The 19,920-nt window shown below is 48.8% G+C and overlaps 2 long non-coding RNA genes across 2 annotated transcripts in view; one reads left to right on the top strand and one right to left on the bottom strand.

Moving 5' to 3' along the window:
• LOC102166211 overlaps positions 1-19,920 on the bottom strand; it is a 597,641-nt gene that overhangs the window by 553,714 nt on the left and 24,007 nt on the right. The window lies entirely within an intron of this gene.
• Positions 621-7,961, top strand: LOC110257806. Its single transcript, XR_002340803.1, has 2 exons — positions 621-1,677; positions 7,479-7,961. It is a non-coding gene; the product is annotated as an uncharacterized LOC110257806 (long non-coding RNA).

The following is a 19,920-nucleotide window of genomic DNA, read 5'->3' as shown; positions in this document are numbered from 1 at the left end:
CAACGCCTGCGTTTCCACTCCGCCTGCGTTTCCACTCCGCCCCATGTCCCCTCTCCTCTGCTCACATAGGACAACCTCTAGGGCTGCTGGGTTCCAGAATTCCCACTGCAAGCAGGGCAAACGCTCCTGCCTTCGGCTTCCTACCTTGTCAACCTTCATGTAGTCCTTTCCCAGTGCAGGTAACTCCAAAGGAAAGTCAAAACCTTTTAAAAAGCTCTTTCATTGGCGACTCCTGTGCCTCAAGTTTCTGCCAGGAGAGAGCCTTCACTGAAGTCAGGCTTTGCAAAGGCAGTACCCAATGAGGACAAATCCTAGCCCAGCCCTGCTTTCTTTAGAGATAAAGAACACCTTTTTTTTTTTTTTTGTCTTTTTAGGGCTGCACCCGAGGCATATGGAGATTCCTAGGCTAGGGGTCTAATCGGAGCTGTTGCTGCCGGCTTATGCCACAGCCATAGCAACATGGGATCCGAGCCATATCTGAGACCTACACCACAGCTCACGGCAACACTGGATCCTTAACTCACTGAGCAAGGCCAGGGATCGAACCCGCAATCTCATGGTTCCTATCGGATTCACTTCCACTGAGCCACGATGGGAACTTCAAGAACATTTTTTAGGAGGTCCCCTCATGGCTCAGGGATAAGGAACCTGACTAGGATCCATGAGGTTGTGGGTTTGATCCCTGCCCTCACTCAGTGGGTTAAGGATCTGTCATGGCCTTGAACTACAGTGTACGTAGGTGGCAGATACAGCTCAGATCTGGTCTTGCTGTTGCTGTGGCTGTGGCGCAGGCCAGCAGCTGCAGTTCCTGGCCTGGAAATTCCCATATGCTGTAGGTGTGGCCCTAAATAGAAACAAATAAAATAAAAGAATATTTTTTAATAGTTGAAGAGAAGCAAAAGCAGATTTGGCAACATGAAAATTCTCTAAATTCCAGTCCTAAACACCGTTTTCCTGGCACATGGACAAACTCCCTGGTTTACGCATGATGTCTGCAGAAGCTTCTGCGCTACAATGCAGAGCTCAGTGGTTGCAAAGCCTAAAACATTTACTGTCTGACACGTTAGAGAAAAAGTCTGCTGATCCCTGCCTTAAGTCTTACCCTCTATTCTATTCTAGGATGGAAGTAAGACTTGACACACTGGTCCCCAGCCTCCCTTCTGATATGTAAATCTGGCTATAAATCCCTTCTCTCCCCATAAAGCCTGCCTCTCAAGACTGGCTGCTTCACCCGAGGTTCTCAGAAGAAGAGTGGGCTTTGGGAGCGGAGGTGAACAATGACCTAATTATGCTTCTTTCCATTCCTGCTTTCGAAGTCCTTACGGACATTTTAAAGAAGGGATGATGTGGTTGCCTGGAAGGTGGGAGGCGGTGCCCAAGGACAAGGAAGAGCCCAGGAATATTTTTCAAAAACCATCACCGTCAGTGCAAGTACAAATCACAGCGGGGCAGGCGGGGCAGACGGCAGCCTAACCAGGGAGGGGGTGGAGGAGAATGACGGAGAGGGAGGTGCATGACTGAGACCCTGAGGGATGGGGAGGATGTGGGGGAGCAAAGACAGGAAGAAAAAGCACCAAGACAACAATGCCAGCAACGGGGGCATTCAGGCCACGAGACTCATAGTATCTGGAGACAAGGAGATACTGGCAAGGAAGGAACACAGCGACCCCTGAAAAGGTAAGTGATTACAGCTGGCTCATGTCCTGAAGCAAATTAACCAATGTTGCAATGAATCGAAGATACATTCTGTCCATGTGCTGGGTGGGGTGCGGGCTGTGCCATACATCTTGCAACCAAGATGCTCAGATTTAATTGCCTGCGGGGAGAATGCACGAGGAACCAAGAACACACATTCGCGTTAATTATACCCTGGATCACGAAAACAAAGGGAAAACATAATTATATAAAGCGGACAATGGATACAGAGTTCAGGGAAAGGGGAATTTGAGCATTTTTACCGTCTCTTCCTACTTCATTTTCCCCCACAGGCTTCATATTCTGCTCTTTCCAAGTTAAATGCCCTGTGACTGCCTCTGGTCTCCAACAGTCTGCTGTATCTTGGCAGCCTGCTCTAATCCCTCATTAATCATCTTAGGCATTCCAGGAACACTGTTGAAATGAACATTCCACAATCTGCAATTCCTAATAAGAAACCTCAAAGGAACTAAAAACGAATCCAGGAGTTTCCGTCGTGGCACAGTGGAAACGAATCTGACTAGGAACCATGAGGTTGCGGGTTCGATCCCTGCCCTTGTTCAGTGGGTTAAGGATCCAGCGTTGCCGTGAGCTGTGGTGTAGGTCACAGATATGGCTCGGATCCCATGTTGCTGAGGCTGTGGTGGAGGCCGACAGCTGTAGCTCTGATTCAATCCCTAGCCTGGGAACCTCCATATGCTGAGGGTACAGCCCTAAAAAAAAAAAAAAAAAAAAAAAAAAAAAAAAAAAAAAAAAAAAAAATCTATACATGATCACAATTGTCAAGAGAGCAAAATAAAATAGGAGATCATGATGAGTCTAGTTGATCTTAATTTCTAGAGCAGATATGATCCTGAGCTACTGAGCTACATAAGTAACCCAACCCCGTCACAGAATTTCTGCGTAGAAAGACATGCAGTCTCACAGAACCCATCTGAGCACCATGACGGAAAGACGGGATTCAGTTTAGGAAAATACCAGTTCTTCCTTATTACATGATGACACACAAGGTTTGGACCTTTCCAATGGAGTGTGTTTAATAGCCAGGGCAAGGCAGAGACTGCAAACCCCGTACAGTGGGCGATGGCAGAGCACAGACTCCAGAGCACAGAATGGAGCCTTAAGAAGGGGATTTTTTTTTTTTGGAGTTCCCGTGGTGGCGCAGTGGTTAACGAATCCGACTAGGAACCATGAGGTTGCGGGTTCAATCCCTGCCCTTGCTCAGTGGGTTAATGATCCGGCGTTGCCGTGAGCTGTGGTGTAGGTTGCAGACGCGGCTCGGATCCTACGTTGCTGTGGCTCTGGTGTAGGCCAGTGGCTACAGCTCCGATTCGACCCCTAGCCTGGGAACCTCCATATGCCGCGGGAGCGGCCCAAGAAATAGCAAAAAGACAAAAAAAAAAAAAAAGGGGGATTTTTATTACTTGCTCCGTCTGGATGTCAGCTGATGGGGTTCAGGACACACGACTCCAAAGAGGGCACCTTGGCATGGTGAGGAGTGTGAGCTGAAGGACTCTGAGGAGCAGCAGGAGAACCCTCCCTGGAAGGTCAGCCCCTACCCTCGGAGGAAGGGGCGTCTTCCCTTGGAAGATGAGGCACAGAGGGGGATCGGAAGGCAGAGGCCTTGCTCAGTGCCCCCAGCTCACAACACTCAGCTCCCCTCTGCCCTCTCATCGCTTCCCACGCTTCCTCAAACCTGGTGTAGGAGTTCCCGTCGTGGCGCAGTGGTTAACGAATCTGACTAGGAACCATGAGGTTGCGGGTTCGGTCCCTGCCCTTGCTCAGTGGGTTAACAATCCGGCGTTGCTGTGAGCTGTGGTGTAGGTTGCAGACGCGGCTCGGATCCCGCGTTGCTGTGGCTCTGGCGTAGGCCGGTGGCTAAAGCTCCGATTCAACCTCTAGCCTGGGAATCTCCATATGCCGCGGGAGCGGCTCAAGAAATAGCAACAACAAAAAAAGACAAAAGACAAAAAAAAAAAAAAAAAAAAAAAAACCTGGTGTAAAAATACTCGGGTTCAACCATTTCTTCAGGCCCTCATCTCTGCGAAGGCTGCCTGTCACATAGAGCTTACACCACATAAATGTGTGTCCTTTTTCTTGTTACTCTGTCTTTTGTGAGAGGGCGCCCAGTCCGTAACTTAAAAGGACAGGAGAAAAGCTCTGCTGCTTCCCCGACACAGCACTTTACTGACTTTGAAAAGGATGGCAGCTCAAATACCTTCTGGTTTTAGAGCTTATGAAATGATTCCATTGGATTCTTTTTTTTTTTTTCCTTTTTCAGCTGCACCCGTGACATACAGAAGTTCCCGGGGCCAGGGATCGCATCTCAGCTGCAGCTGCGGCAATGCCAGGTCCTTAAGCCCCTGCACCATGGCAGGAACCCACTGCACCTCCATCAGATTCTTAAACACGGAATCCAATCTGCTGAGTGGCCACGATGCAAAAGAGCACGCCACGCACGTGCCTGGATTCCAAGAGGAAACAGCAGAAAGAGCGAGAAGAGCAGGCCGGGCCTCAGGAAGCTTCCATGCTCTTCATTCGTGGGCACCAATCCATGTGACAAGGGAATGCTGGTCACTTCTCTACACAATGTCCCCAGATCTGGGTTTAATTTAAGTGCAGTGTGCCCTTTAAAGGCTTTCTTCCGCTTTGGTCTAGGCGATTCTGTCCTCCCTCATTTATAATTGTCCCTGATAATTTGTTTTTGTTTTTTAAAAATATTTATGTATTTAATTTTTGGCTGCCCTACAGCATATGGAGATCCCAGGATCAGATCCTACACCACAGCTGCAGCAACGCCAGATCCTTTAACCCCCTGCACCGGGCCGGGGATGGAACCTACGTCCCGGTGCTGCATAGATGCCACCGGTCCTACTGCCACAGTAATTGCTTTTAAAGAAGAGAGTCACACAAAGCCATGAGATTTAATGCGATGTTTTTATTTCCATGCATTTCATATTTCAACCATCACCCACCTGCCTGGTATGGGAATAGCTCTTCAGTCGTCTCAAGCAAAGCCACCTCGAGTGTTTTTGCATTATCTGTCTCCCGACTGGCCCCCTTCACGTCACTCGTGTCCCACATCTAAGTCAGAGACCATGTAAGGCTACACAGTGCTAGTCTAACTTGGCCTTGCTAATTGACAGGCAATCCAATTTCACTCTGTGTAACACGGGCCTGGCATCTTGCTTGGTTGTTACGGGGCAAGGTCTCAAAAATCACATGTTCTCAGAGTGGCTTGACAAGGAATTCCAGTCATGAACAAACATCCTACGATCCTCCGACGCTGCACATGCACAGGATCTAACAACATTTTTTAGTTGGCAGGTTAACTGGTGATGGAATTATTAATTTTAGACTTCTAACCCCTCTCGGAAATTCATGACATCCCACTGACCTTTGCTGATTTTAGCTTGTATCGTGCACCCAGAAAAGACAATTCTAGTCTGCTGTGCACTGGAATAACAAAAAATTTTGGATCTAGAAATGCCGTAGTATACTGAAGTACAAAATACGTATCTCCTAAATCCTGGCATCTTCTTAAAGGCCGCCCTGTCTCATTCACCAGATTATCAATTAAAAAAAAATTAAATAAATACAAGTATGGCTAAAATTACACACAAGTATCACCTGGGCACTTTCATCAGTATGCATTTATGTCACGTGCTGTATGCAGCTTATTTCTTTCTTTCTTTTCCCATACTAACAATAAGAGCCATTTCTATATCCTCAATAACATTCCTGCCAGAACTTAGCCTCTGTCATCGGTGCCGAACAGAAATGCAGAGACAAGAGTTGTGGGCGAAGGAGGGAAAAAAATAGCTTTATTGCTTTGCCAGGCCAAGGAGGGTCACAGCAGGCTCATGCCTTAAAGACTGTGCCCCCCCCCCCCCAGGAGAGACTGGGAGGTGGTTCTATAGTTTTGGGAGTGAAAAATAGGGCTGCAGATAAGGATCAGCATAGAGGCAAGCTTGCATTGTTTTCAAAGTTGGTGTTCAGAGGTCTTCTTTCTGGAATAAAGAAGGCTTCATTAACATCTTTGACTCCTTGGGGGGTTTTCTTCTGTAGAAGAACTCAAAGATATTGTTATCCATATTCCGTGAGGAGGGACCAAGACCCTGCCCCCAAAGCTGCACCATTGTTTTTTTGTTTTTTTGGTTTTTTTTTTTTCTTTTTTGGCTTTTTAGGGCTGACCCTGCAGCATATGGAAGCTCCCAGGCTCGGGGTTGAATTGGCGCTGCAGCTGCCGGCCTACGCCACAGCTGCAGCAACATCAGATTGAGCTGCATCTGCAACCTACACCACAGCTCATGGCAACGTCAGATGCTTAACCCACTGCGAGAGGCCAAGGTTCAAACCTGCATCCTCATGGATGCTAGTCAGCTTTGAGTCCACAGAGCCACGACGGGCGCTCCTGCACCACTGCGTCTTGAAGGCTCCTCCTCTCCAGTCTCTGCTTCCCCTCCCTTCCCTGACTTGCATCTGTGTAAACCTGCCCTTTGGAACTTAGGGTAGGTCATGGAGGCTGAGGCTTCCTTCCTAAAAACAAGCCATGGAGGACACAGCGAGGCTCGTGTGCCCAGGAGCCCCATAGGGCATCGGCTCGGTTACAAGATCGGGGGAAAAGCTCCAGCAGAAGGGGGTTTAAAGCCCTGATGGAGTTGGTGGAGGTGGATTCAGAAATGTACTTACTAGCAGTGGTGGAGTCATGGACGTGTTCAAGGCCTCGGCCTTGCTCCCACCTTTGATGCTCATGCACTTCAGGTGGTCCTAAGATAGGCATTACATTGTATCCGAAGCAGAGTTGCTTATCAGCTTTCAACGGGGCATTAGGGTAAGCAGTTACACTTCAATTGACAGCGTGTTACATTGTGATCATTAGACTGCTCTTGTCATTTTGCATAGCTTAACTTAGTCCCCAGGAAATGTACCATTAGACACTGTAATCCTATACACACACACACACACACACACCACACACACACGCCCCGTGTCGTACTGACGACCTTTCAGAAGCTTTAGGTAACCATCCCTAACACGTTACGTCTTCACTTGCAAAGTGAAGGGAGAAAAAGGTACAAGAAGAAGAGAAAGGACTGTATTTGGCATGTCCACTACCCACCTAACCTGTGAGGTATTTGACAGGCGTTCTCTCTCGTTAGCTCACATTTACGGCTCAAGCATTATGAAAAATAAAACACATCCATTCTGTTGCTGTGATTCCCACGTGGAGCACACTTTATCTTCCGAAACGGGCAGCCTGGCCTGGCTCCAGGGATGATTTCCAGTTGTGATTTGCAGAATACATGCTTTCTGGCTGATGGACAAGCTTGGAGATCAGCCAGCCAGCAAGCCAGGGGCTTGCCAATAACTTCTCGGAAGGCAAACATCCCAGCCCTAAGCTGAATTCCGACACGACAGGCTGAAGCAAAAGTTCTGCCAAAACTAGAGTTAGGCAGAGAATCATGCCACGGGATGGAAAACACAAAGGGATTGTTTCTGGGCAGAACGAATTCTAAGGTGGTCCAGGATGTGGCCATGCTTTACGCTGCGTTGGAGACACAGTATTTTCAATCTGATGGATGTAAACTCCTGGCCAGGAGAATGGGTGTGATGCTCCAGCCATCCAGTCCTCTCTCAGGATGTCTGATTCCCCCACCGTGTTTCTGAGCACGTGCTGGCAACACAACACACTTTCTTACCCATCCTGTTTTGAGAAGACTGAATGGTTTAGGAAAGACATTCTCATTGAGATGATAGCTTTACTCTCTTTGGCCTTTCAGCTTTTTGGCTCAAGACACTAAGTCTACTCATTGCTCTAAGGTTCCCCAGCAAACTAGGGTTTGACATCACATGGGATGGGCTCCCTCTGCACGTGGACCGTCCATCAGCCGAGCCTGGTGTCACGACAAGCTACCATCATGTCTTCCACACTGCCCACGTTTAGAACAGCAGGAGTTATAGGCTGGAGGAGCACAGGGGCCAATCAAAGAGGGCCAGGAAGCAGCGACGTCATCTTTCCTCTCTCCTGCCCACCTCAATCTCATCCTTGGTGGAGGGGCACAGGCCACGGAAGGCAGACCGCCCCAGCCCATCTCTCCCTGGGTCTTCAGTAACCCACTCTCTATCCGGGAAGAAAGACTCTCACGCGGGGCGACTTTAGCTCCAAGTCATCCAGTCTGAACTCCAAAGTGCTTTCATTGGAGGGAAATGATGGCTTTGTGTAACAGGAAATGGACTGCGGCCGCTCAAAGACTCCCGTTGCCCTTCGGCAAAGACCCCTCTCCAGGCCTCCAGCAGATGCGCTTCCTTCATGAGAAGAGGGCCTTCTGCCTTCTAGAGGCCCCCTTCCCCAGAAATAGGGCCTTTCATCTCTTCCTGAGGTTTTCTTCCAAGAGCCATTACCTGTCACCAGGATGGTGGATGAACCTGGAACACATCTGCCCTTCTAACAGGCTCACCGTGCGGCTAAAAGCTTCCTTCCTTGATTCGGAATCTGACCTCAGCAGCCACACCTGCCACTTTTGGGATGTGTCTCTTAAAGGCCCTCCCTTCCCTCCTTCCCACCCCAACTCTGCCCGCAGTCCCCCAGACATTTATCTGTTTGTTGCAACTGTTGGCTCTGTTGAGACTTCCGGTCCTCTCCCCAGTGTCCTTACAGCCCCACATAAACCAGCTCCTACAAGTGAAATCAAGGTGGGTGGAGACGACAAAGCTTTACCAAGCTTCATCAGAAACTTCCACTGCAGTCTCATTTTGAGCCCCATCAGAAAGGTGTGTGGTCTCTACAATATATGCAGTATTTTCTAGATATTCTGCACACCACAGACCTGCCCATGTTGCTTACCTAGTAACGTTCTAAAAAAGAATCCTTCCCTAAATATCATTTTGCGAGTTCCCAAAGAGGTGGCAAAATATTCAATGAGTCTTTAAGAAATAGCTCAGAAAGTTGGGATAAAATAAAAAAAGCCAACGGAATACTAATGTGACTGCAGTGTCTTTTTATTATTCAAGGACAAATGAGATCATTTTTAAAGAGTTCTAATCTCCATTATCTATTAAACCTATGAAAGCCTTAAACATTATTGTCTTGCTATCAAATGTAGGCAAAGAAATTACACTTCGTTTTACTACTGAAGGAATTAGAATTACTACTGGAGTAATAGAATTACTATTACTATTCATATTAATTTCTTATGAATAAAGTTCTAAAAGAAAAATGTATGTATATTGCTATTTAAAGCGAGGACTATTACTTTTATGACAGATCTAAATTTGCACTGAGCTCTGCAGCTGGCTGCATTCTTTTACAGAAATTAGCTTTCCGCGAGGCTCTTTCAGCAACTCAATGGAAGAGTTACTCTTAGCAGCACTTCTTAATAGATCATTTTTCTGGAAGCCCATGACAATGAGCTGGCTGAGGATGAAGAGTTCAACGGTCCACCCAGAACCCAAACCCAAGACTTCTCCTTCAAAACCTCATTCCCTTTCACACAGTATTTTTAAATTAATTTATAAGAATTTCTCTTGTGCAAGATAATATGAAACTAAATTATATGTCATTGTAACTACTGTTTTGTAACTTCCCGGCTCATGAAAAGTCTATTAGAACTAACTAGAAAGCATGACAGCTAGTCCACTTACATCCTCACGTTAAAAGGACAATCATTTAGGGACTTCCTGTTGTGTCTCAGCGGGTTGCAAACCCGACTAGGATCCATGAGGACGTGAGTTTGATCCCTGGCCTCGCTCAGTGGGTTAAGGATCTGGCATTGTCCTGAGCTGTGGTGTAGGTCACAGACGCGGCATGGATGTGGGGTTGCCGTGGCCGGGGTGTAGACCAGAAGCGGCAGCTCCTTTTCGACCCCTAGCTGGGGAACTTTCCATATGTCTCAGCTGCAGCCTTAAAAAGACCAAAAAAAAAGAAGGTACAATCATGTAATGATTTTGCATTTGATTATATCTGCAGTTTACTTTACAAGTTACCCATTTCCCTGTCCTTGCTATCTACTGGATCTGAAATCTAGGCTATCGCCATATTTGCCTCACTAAAGATACACACGGGAGGCAGGTGGTGGTCAGGATGGCACTGTGTCACCTGAGTATAAAACACGTGGCCGACGGGGCTCGGCCATGTGGGGACAGCGGAATCTACCACACGTCCCACATGCCCCAGGGGGACCGGAGGGCAGATCCTGCTTCCCCAGGATGTGAGGGAGAAAAAGCCGACTGAAAGTCCTACTTGGAAGTTCTGTCCAACAGAATAGCCAACGCCTAAAGGCTTCTTTTAAATTCCGTTCGAGCATGCTGCTGGATGTCAGAGATTGGGAATGGTCATTAAGTGTCACAGAACTCAAATCCAGTGACCTCGATGTCCCTGCACACCAGTGCTGGAAACGACTGCAGCCCCTCCCCAAAGCATGCCGGGGACAAGCCACCCAGCACTCTGAGAGCTGCTTCTGCAGCCTCCCGTGGAATGTATCTTTAATGCTACATGTAAGCACACGGGTCTGTCCCTCTCAACGTTTTCTGACTTGCTCCTGCAACAGCTTTCCACTAGCTATCCTTCTTGCATCGGAGTGTACTGGCAATGCCAGCTTGTGCTGCGGAGCTGGAAGAGCCACATCAGACTTTTAGACACTGCACTAAGAGTCCTGAACCCAGGGAGTTGCCATCGTGGCTCAGCGGAAACGAATCCAACCAGGAACCATGAGGCTGTGGGTTTGACCCCTGGCCTCCCTCCATGGGTTAAGGATCTGGCGTTGCTGTAAGCGGTGGGGTAGGTCACAGATGCGGCTCAGATCCCACTTGCTGTGGCTGTGGTCTAGGCTGGCTGCCACAGCTCCACTTCGATCCCTAGTCTGGGAACTTCCATATGCTGTGGGTGCGGCCCTAAAAAGAAAAAAAAAAAAAAAAAAGAATCGTGAACCTCAGAAAGATGGCAAAGGCCCACAAAAAGTCATGAAAATAGAGGCTGCATTCACTCCAGATCAAACATCAGATCATTATTTTGACATATGCCCTGATTTTCTTTGGGCATAAAAATTATGAGGAAGCGAAGCAGTGGAACCTGTGAGAACAACAGGACGTCAGGCTGCAGGTTACCCTGCGTGGGGCCAGATGCAGCTAGTTCCTCAGCCTGGCCCAGCGTGTTCCCATCCCTCCACCTCTGCCCTGACGTGCGCACACTGAGACCCGAGACTGCTCCTCAGCCAAATCCTCGTGCAGAGTGTCACCGACTGACACACAGACCTTCACATCTCCCAGCAGCCGCCTTCTCGAGCCACCAACCCACGTCGCACACCACCTCATATCCATTCCACATCCCAAGATGCTCACATCTCTCTGTTTCCAGCTGCCTCATCCCACCTGGGGCACTCAGGCGTGCCCGGCCCAGAGGTGTGTGCTACCACGCCAGCCACCTGGGCATCCTTGACAGGCCAACACCATCGACCTGGTCAAGCCCAGCCCTCCCGTGGTACCCGTCTCCCCCGGGGCTACCGAGCACCATCCACACGTTCTACCCTCATGTCTGTTAGTCCCGGCCTCTCCCTTCACCCACATCCACAGACCCCAGGGCTCTCCCTGTCTCCCCAGCTTGGTGGCAGGACGCATCCACCGTCGGCTCAGAGAGAAATGCTACCTCACCCCCAAATAACAGAAAATTCAACTTCAAAGTGAACCCGACCAATTACTTGTGTGTTACTTTTCTTTTTTGTCACCTTCATTGTGAAAAGTGCTTTTTGTCAGTGAATACGTTTTGATACACATACACACACACCACACACACACACACAGAGAATAAGAAGTTCAGAAACTGCTCAGCAATGGGAGTTCCTGCTGTGTCAGCGGGGTAAGGACCCAACTAGTAGTATTATCCATGAGAATGCAGGTTGCTGCAAGCTGTGGTGTAGGTGGCAGATGCAGCTCAGATCTGACGTTGCTGTGGCTGTGGTGGAGGCTGGCAGCTGCAGCTCCAATGTGACCCCTAGCCTGGGAACGTCTAGGTACAGCCCTAAAAAGACAAAAAACAACCAACCAAACAAAAAACCCACAAAAACCTGCTCAGCATGAGTCTAACTACAGCTAGGCAATCCTGTTGACACAACTGTGCTTTAATTTCGGCTTTCCAAGTCACTCCCCTATTGGGACTGTGCCAAGGTCCAGGCTGGCTGCTGTGGACAAGGGCCTGTGGGGACGCTTCCCGCCAGCCTCTGTCAGTCTCCCGGGTAGACTCAACTTCTACTTGCACTTGCCTGAACTGTGACGGATTTCCCTAACCTTCAAGGGCAACTTCTACCACGGAAGCTACCCAAAAGCCCTTGCTACCCACGGTCCCACCGCTTAGGTTTATACCCTCTCCTGTCCTAGGATTAACTAGAAAGGGGTGTGATGATGGGGACTCCTCTGGCCTTCTTCCCTTCAGCAATTCCTCCCCCCTACACAGATCCTACTGTCGGCTGTGTTAGATACGCTGCAGGCTACTGCGTCACCACCGAAAGTGCATATGCACACACGCGCATACACATACACACGTGTGAGGGATATGCGTGCATGCAGGGGTTGATATGCACATACATATACGGTATGTATAATACATTTGTGTGTGTGTATTACATGCATGTATGTGTATATACATGTGTGTGTGTGTATATCTGTATGTTACCTCCTTGCTGGGGAGCAAATAATTTTGTAAAGTTGTCTACTTATTGAGAGCCCTTAGAGATGCAGGTCTTGTGTGAAATCAGAGGGAAAAAAAAATAAAGCTGTCATCAGTGAACTGGTCAACTCTAGAACCGCTGCTCTTTGCAGCGAGCCATCAATATTTCAAATCCTCAGATATCTGCTATATCTCTGTTAAATCTAGGGCTTTATTTTCCAACCAAACACCCGTAAAAGTCTGTTGGCTATATTTTCAAAAGAAAGAGAATGAAAGACCTAAACACAAGAAACTGACTCACGAGGGCGCGTGTCCTTTCAAACAGACAAGAAAACCTTTCAAAGAGAAAAATAAGAATAGACGATGTGGGAGTTTCCATCATGGCTCAGTGGTGACAAACCCAACTGGTATTCATGAGGATGCGGGTTCGATCCCTGGCCACGCTCAGTGGGCTAAGGATCCGGTGTTGCTGTCAACTGTGGTGTAGGTTGCAGATGTGGCTCAGATCCCATGTGGCTGAGGCTGTGGCTGTGGTGTAGGCCTGCAGCTGCAGCTCTGATTCAACCCCCAGCCTGGGAGCTTCCATATGCCATGGGTGCAGCCCTAAAAAGACCAAAAAAAAAAAAAAGATAATATTAAACACACATGTTTTATGAGTTTTGGGAACAATTAGAAAAAATATGGAAACCAACGTTACGGTGTCCACCAGCCTCACTCGTGTCAGACAGTCCACAGAATTCCCACGTGGCTGCACACACACGTGGTGCAAAGAGCAAATCTAGAAGGTTCATCTAATGACGATCACAGTTCACGAAGTGAATCAAATAACCATGAGATGCATATGAAAATGTACAGAGCACACTCACTGCCGAGAAATGAAGCTAAGAGGGGAAAAGCCATCTGCAGGAAAAACACCCATGGAGACCCTGTGGCAAAGCGCTGTCCTCACTGAAGAAGAGGCTGGGAATAAATTGTCAAGCAGTGCCAGAGAGAACAGAAATAAGGCCCCACAGAAAACAGCATTTCCTTGGAAAGAATTCATTACCTTGAAGGAAATTAAAGAGAAGTATTGTACTTTCAGACAGAGAAATATTTCACACGCAAATGTCAGTTCCAAAACAAACAGATGTGAAAAAGGAAAGAACGTGAATTAGTATGCTGGCTGTCAGCATACTTTTCTCTCTTGGAGAATCTCTTGTTATTTAGACTAAGTACTAAGCCTGTCAACAGTAACAAGATGAGGAGCCAGCATAAATTACTGGGACCCAAGAGCACAGAAGAGAGCCAAGGGCACAGCTAGGTCACGTGTTGGTTCCCACGAAAAGATCTGGGGCCAATGTCCAACCATCCGTCCATGCAGACTGAAATGTGGTTTCTGTTTTCCCGACCAGGGACCCCAGACGCCTCTGGGTGCAGCCAAGTGGGGAAATGTAATGTAGGTAGGTGGGAGGGCTCCTGCTCGGGCTGCGGGTGTGATGGGCAGAGAGCGGCCCACAGGCTGCACTCCTTTCAGCCAAGGAAAGCCGGCTGTGCCCACCTGCTGGGGCTGGGCTGAGGGTCAAGAGAATCATGGAGCAGGAAGCAGCAGGAACACCTTCTGAGATGGGCAGGCGACCTCTAAGTGTCAGCTGTCTTTCAAGGTACCTTTTAGTTTTCTTTTCCAGACAAAAAAGTATTTGACTAAAATCCCTAAAGTCCCCTACTACAGGGAGCACCTTCACGCAGTACAGAGAAAAACCCTTGGGCCCAGGAGAGCAGAGGTCACAAGAAGGCAACACTTGCAAAAGACAAGAAGAAAGAGGAGGATGAGGAGGCCAGGGAAGAAAGGGAAAGGATAAGAAGAAGAGAAAGAAGAAAGAAGAATCTGAGAATAATAACTAGCAGCTGAGGTATATATACTGGAAGACGCAGTGAGATAAATCTGACTCACTAGATGTTATTAAATCCTGACGTTTTTATTCTGCTTGAGGCTTATAAAGCATCTTGTAAGATTAGGATGTGAGATGCTCTATTTTACCAACGAGGGAATGTGCCTTTGGAGAGACATGCCCAGGCCATACACCAGATGGAAGGAAAAACTGAGGTGTCCACTGCCGGTTCGGCGAAGCTCACCTTGGGTTTGCACCGAATCACAGCCCTGGGAACTGTGGAAACCGGAACGCTGCACAGCTCTGTCAAAGACTTGCTTTGAGAAGGAGCCAGACGACCCCATTCTCATGAGACTCTACCAGCGCACACCTAGAGGAAATGACCAGCGCTCTCACCATGGTTTGGGTGAAAGTCACTAACTCACTGACACACGCTTGCAAACTCATAAAAATGGAAAGCTTTTGCTAAAAATAGGAATTCTTGAAGCAACGATGATTGATGTGGACGTCTGTGCTTACTGTTCAGGAGAGCAAGCCACTTCTCTTCCATCACCAAGTAGCCCAAGGCCAAATAAACAGCCCAGTCTTTGATACACGTCTCCAGGTGGAAAGACCTTCCAGAAACTGCCTCCTGGCCGGGACGGAGTAGGTACATAGTGCTACGTGGATAAGATTCAAAATCTGTAAATCAACAGTCATATATTAAAAACATTTACGGAAAGAAGCAGTGGTGAGCCAGTCGATAAATGTGAGCACAGAGGCTCCAGCAGGCAGAAGGGACAGAGCATCTCCGTCTCCGCCTCAGCCAGGAAGGGCACAGACTGAGATGCCAACTCAAAGGGAGAGTTAGCTGGTCCAAAGCCCCGAAGGGGAGACTCCAGCGAGAGAGACAGAGGAGGGAGGAGGACATGCTCAGCCAGGAGAAGAGTTTGTGCAAAGGCAGCGACACCACAAAACTCGTGACCCTGGAGAACTGAACACACAGTTGCTGAGGCGCTTGACACGTGGGAGGGCGGCAGGTGAAGAAAGATGGCGACAGAGAGTCTCAGAGGGCCACGAAAAGAGGGCACACCAACTGCTATGCTATTACTGGTGTTATGTATTACTACCTTGTAATTACTTTTATTTACATTTAAAAAAATTTTTGGCCACAGCCACAGCATATGGAAGTTCCCCGGGCCAGGAATCAAACCTGAGCTGCAGCTGTGACCTACACCGCAGCTGCAGCAATGCCAGATCCCTAACCCACTGTGCTGGGCTGTGGATAGAACCCACGCTGCCACAGTGACAACGCAGGATCCTTAACCAGCTGCACCAGAGCAAGAGGTCCAAATTGATTATTTATTTTAAAATGTTTATTTCCGCCTTTTTTGAAGATCAGAGATAAATTCTTAAAAAGAGAAGAGGAAGACGAATGGATGGAAAGGGGAATAAAAGGAGGAGAAAGACAGAGAATGAGCATAACAGGTCTTCTAATAACCCTCCAGATGATGAATACGCACTTACGGGGCCTTACGGAAGGACCAATGTGGGGCACAGCACCATCACCGATAAAAACTACGCCAAGGGGCGGAAGACAAACAGGTGTTTCTGATCTCAAGGCTCTCTCTCTCTGGGAATGCAGAAGACCAGACACAATCAGGTCTCATGGCCGTGCCCGGAAGATCATGTGACAGGGGAAAAACATCACGGAGAAACATTTCTGGGGAAGCACAGCAAAGAGGGTGCTGAGGCAGACGATGACGGAAAAGCAGGACACGTGGAATTGGATGGGGGGTGAGGAGGAAGGGCCAGGGTTTGCAGACAAGGAGGGTCCCATGAACAAAAGCTCTGAAGACAAACTGTCCATAAGATGCAGAGCATCCACAGCACACACGATGGGATGCTGGGTCCATCCGTTTGAAGAGAGTGGAGAAGATGTACTGAAGGGACATCCTTAGATGCCATGACCTTACAGAGATGGGACAGTAAGAACTACAGTCAAACAGGGCTGGGGATCAAAGTGGCAGGACCCTGGAATACCTGGGAATACTCTGGGCAAGTATTTATTACCGCATTACTCATCAAGGTCTCCCTGTTGGGGTGATCCTGGAGCTACAACGATGAATGAAACCCTCTCCTGTCTTCAAGGAACCCAGAGTGTAGCAGAGTCACACCTGAAAGCAACCCCAAGTCGATGCAGAGAGTGACAGAAGAGGACTCAGAATGATGAGGCTTGGCAGGTGTCAGAGGAAGCCTTGCACGGCACAGGGGATGTTTGCACAGGCCGCCTGGGGTGAGGTGAACAAAGCGGGCAGTGGAGGGAGAACTGGAGTCAGGGCAAGGGAACCACGTGTGCAAATGAGGCCTGCAGGAGAGCACACAGGCAAGGAAGACGAGGGAGCAGCTCGGCACACAGACACAGGGCTGCTGCTGCAAACGGGGCCAAGGGCCAAGACCCCATCAGACTGGGGAGAGAGCCAATGACAAAAGCAGAGTTCTCAGCCCAGAGGCATCATATTGACCAAAAGCAGGGGCTTTGGAGTTATATAACTCTCGGATTCAGGCTGGTTCCCCTCTCAGCGGCAGAACCTTGGGGGAGCTACTGAACGTCAGGAAACTTCAGGCTCCTGATCTCAAAAGGGATGAAATAACGACCCACCTCTTGCCCAGGTTGTAGGGTAGAAAAAATGATGCAGCAATGGCTACGTGTTTAGTGGAATATCTGGCTCCTTGGGGGCACTGTGTAAACTGTTCCTAACATTATTTAAATGTCACACGTTTGGGCCACAAGCAGGGAATAGGGGTTCCTGGGGATTCAGGAGCAGAAATTCACGGAAGAGGCGCCTGGCAAGGTCTAGCATCTGGGAGATGATGACTCAGGCCAGGACACAGCAAGGGGCTGATCGTGTGGCTGAAAACCAACCCAAGGGAAAGGCCAGAGGTGTGGCCTGGAAGGGACAGGCGGGAAGCAGGTTTCTGGATCTAGGACACCCAGGCAGATTCACAAAATAACCCCCACAAGAGCTTAGGGCCAGAATGTCTCCAAGGAGACGGTGCAGGAAACCAACACGAAGAATGCAGGTGTTTTTACTTTTATAACCACCAGAGCAACAAACTGCCTTTAATGCTGAGAAATTAAGGTTCCAACCTCTTGAAATCACTGGATGGTCTGCATCACAATATGACCACTCTATACCGGTTTTGTTTGTTTTTGTTCAGACAATTTTTTTTTTTTTTTTGGTCTTTTTGCCTTTTCTAAGGCTGCTCCCGCAGCATATGGAGGTTCCCAGGCTAGGGGTCGAATGGGAGCTGTAGCCACTAGCCTACACCAGAGCCATAGCAACGTGGGATCCAAGCCGCGTCTGCAACCTATACCACAGCTCACGAATACGCCAGATCCTTAACCCACTGAGCAAGGCCAGGGATCGAACCCACAACCTCATGGTTCCTAGTCGGATTCATTAGCCACTGCGCCACGACGGGAACTCCTGTTCAGACGACTTCTGAGAGCAGTTCGAGGTTCACGGTAAAATGGAGAGCCAGGTACAGAGATGTCACATGAACACCCAGCTCCTGCACGTGCAGAGGCTCCTCCACTATCAACCGGAGGGGAGACGTTTTTCAACCGACGAGCCCACACAGACAGGATGTCATCAGGCTACGTCCATACATGCTGGGGTTCGTCCTTGCTGCTGGACACGCTGTGGCTCTAGACTTTTTATCCAACATTACAGTATCACTCAGAGCCTTTCCACCGCCCTGCTTTCCCTCCGTTCTCTGCTTCTTCATCCCTCGCCCTTTGCCTCCCCAGCCTCAACCCTCGGCAACCCCCGATCTTTTTACTGTCTCCACAGAGTGGGGCCCACACAGCCTTGGAGCCTTTTCAGATGGGCGTCTTTCACTCAGAAATATGCATTCCCGGTTCCTCTGTGTTTTCTCGTGGTCCGATAACGCATGTCTTTTCACACTGGACACTGGTCTGTGGTCTGGATACACCACGGCATGTCTCTGTTCACCTACTGAAGGGCATCTTGGTAGCACCCAAGCTGTGGGAATTGTGCATACAGGTGCTATAAAGATCCATGTGCAGGTGTTGTGTGTGGATGTGAGTTTTCAGCTCCTTCGGACAGACACTGAGGAGCGCTCTTGCTGGATTGTATGATGAGAGCACTAGTTTCCTGAGACGCTTTCAAACTGTCTTCCCAAGGGACCAGACCATTCTGCATTCCTACCAGCAGTGAATGACAGCTCCTGTCACTCTTCACCAACATCTGGTGTTGTCAGTGTTAGGGATCTCGCCCTGCTGACAGTTGTGTAGTCGTACCTCGTTGTTGCGGGTTTTGTTTGTTTGTTTTGGCTTTTGAATGGCCATTCCTGCGGCATACGAAGCTCCTGGTCCAGGGACTGAATCCGAGCCACAGGTGCAACCTACGCTGAGGCTATAGCAATGCCAGATCCTTTTACCTCTGCACAGGCTAGGGATCAAACCCGTGCCCCAACAGCAACCCAAGCCGCTGCAGTCAGATTCTGTACCCACTGCACCACAGTGGGAGCTCATTAGTGTTTATTTGCAAGTCCCTGATGACACATGCATGTTTGCCATCTGTTTTCTATGCGATTTCACTGTCAGACATTGCTTGCAACATAACAGAAATACCTGGAGAGATATGAGAGAGAAGCTGTGTTTACAGGCACAAGATTTTGGTCCCCTTACCACTTGGAGCAGGTGGACCTTCTGCCCAGAGCAGGGCAGGAATAAAGTCAGACCCCAGGCCCGAGAGGGGCTGCCACAACCCTCATGGAGCGTGAGCAGCGCCCTGATCTTAAGAGGCTATGATGGTTTCTTGACAGTTGGGACAAGGACAAATAGCCCTAGGGAGTCAGCAAATACTGCAACAATTTGTATTAAGCTCTATCTGTAATCTTGAACTTCGCAGAACACACAGGTCTGTGAAACCCAAAAGAATATTCAAAATTACTGTGAGAAACCAGGTTTCTAGAGATAGGAAGCCACATCTCTCCTCGAATCTTATTAAAGGGCTGAAGATGCACATTCCCAGGTCTTGCAATTCAAACTGGACACGGCCCTGAGGGGCTCCTGGACACACCAGCCTTTCTGTGTCCCCCATTTCTTATTCTTAGGACATGGGCCTCGATCAGCCTCCTTGACTTTCTCTGAGTTCCCAGGGGCAGGTTCAGACAGGTGCTGATCAGGGAAGGGAAGGGAGGCAGAGACCAGGGAGGAGCCGTCTAGGACAGCTTAGAGTCCTTCCTTGTCCTTCTCTGTGGCTTTACTGCGCCCTAAACGCATCACCTGTGAGCTAAGGATGAGGCTCCCTGAGCCTAATGGCCTGTGGGTTGAAGATGAAGAGCACATGATGTTTTTCGGGAGCTTCCCTGGTTTGTTCTCATCTCTGATCACTAGACCCTTTTCTCCAGGACTGTTGTTCTCGGCAATAACCCAGCTGACCCCCACCAGAATCAGAGTGAGATCTCCTGACGCCCGCTTCAACGACTAAGATTCCCCTCAAAGAAAGAAGGAGGTGTATTTGCCCCAATCCTAATCCTTATCTGAAACCCCGTATTTCTCCTTCTTACCATAAAATTCCTCACAATTCTTTCTAATGGGGGGCTTAGTCCTTAGGGCATTAGCCCGCTGTGACCCTCCTTTGCCGAGCAAATCAATACAGCTATTTTTTTCTTCTTTACCCAAAA

Source organism: Sus scrofa, chromosome X (assembly GCF_000003025.6).
Source record: "Sus scrofa isolate TJ Tabasco breed Duroc chromosome X, Sscrofa11.1, whole genome shotgun sequence".
Taxonomy (NCBI): domain Eukaryota; kingdom Metazoa; phylum Chordata; class Mammalia; order Artiodactyla; family Suidae; genus Sus; species Sus scrofa.
This window is presented reverse-complemented; position numbering and strand designations above follow the sequence as displayed.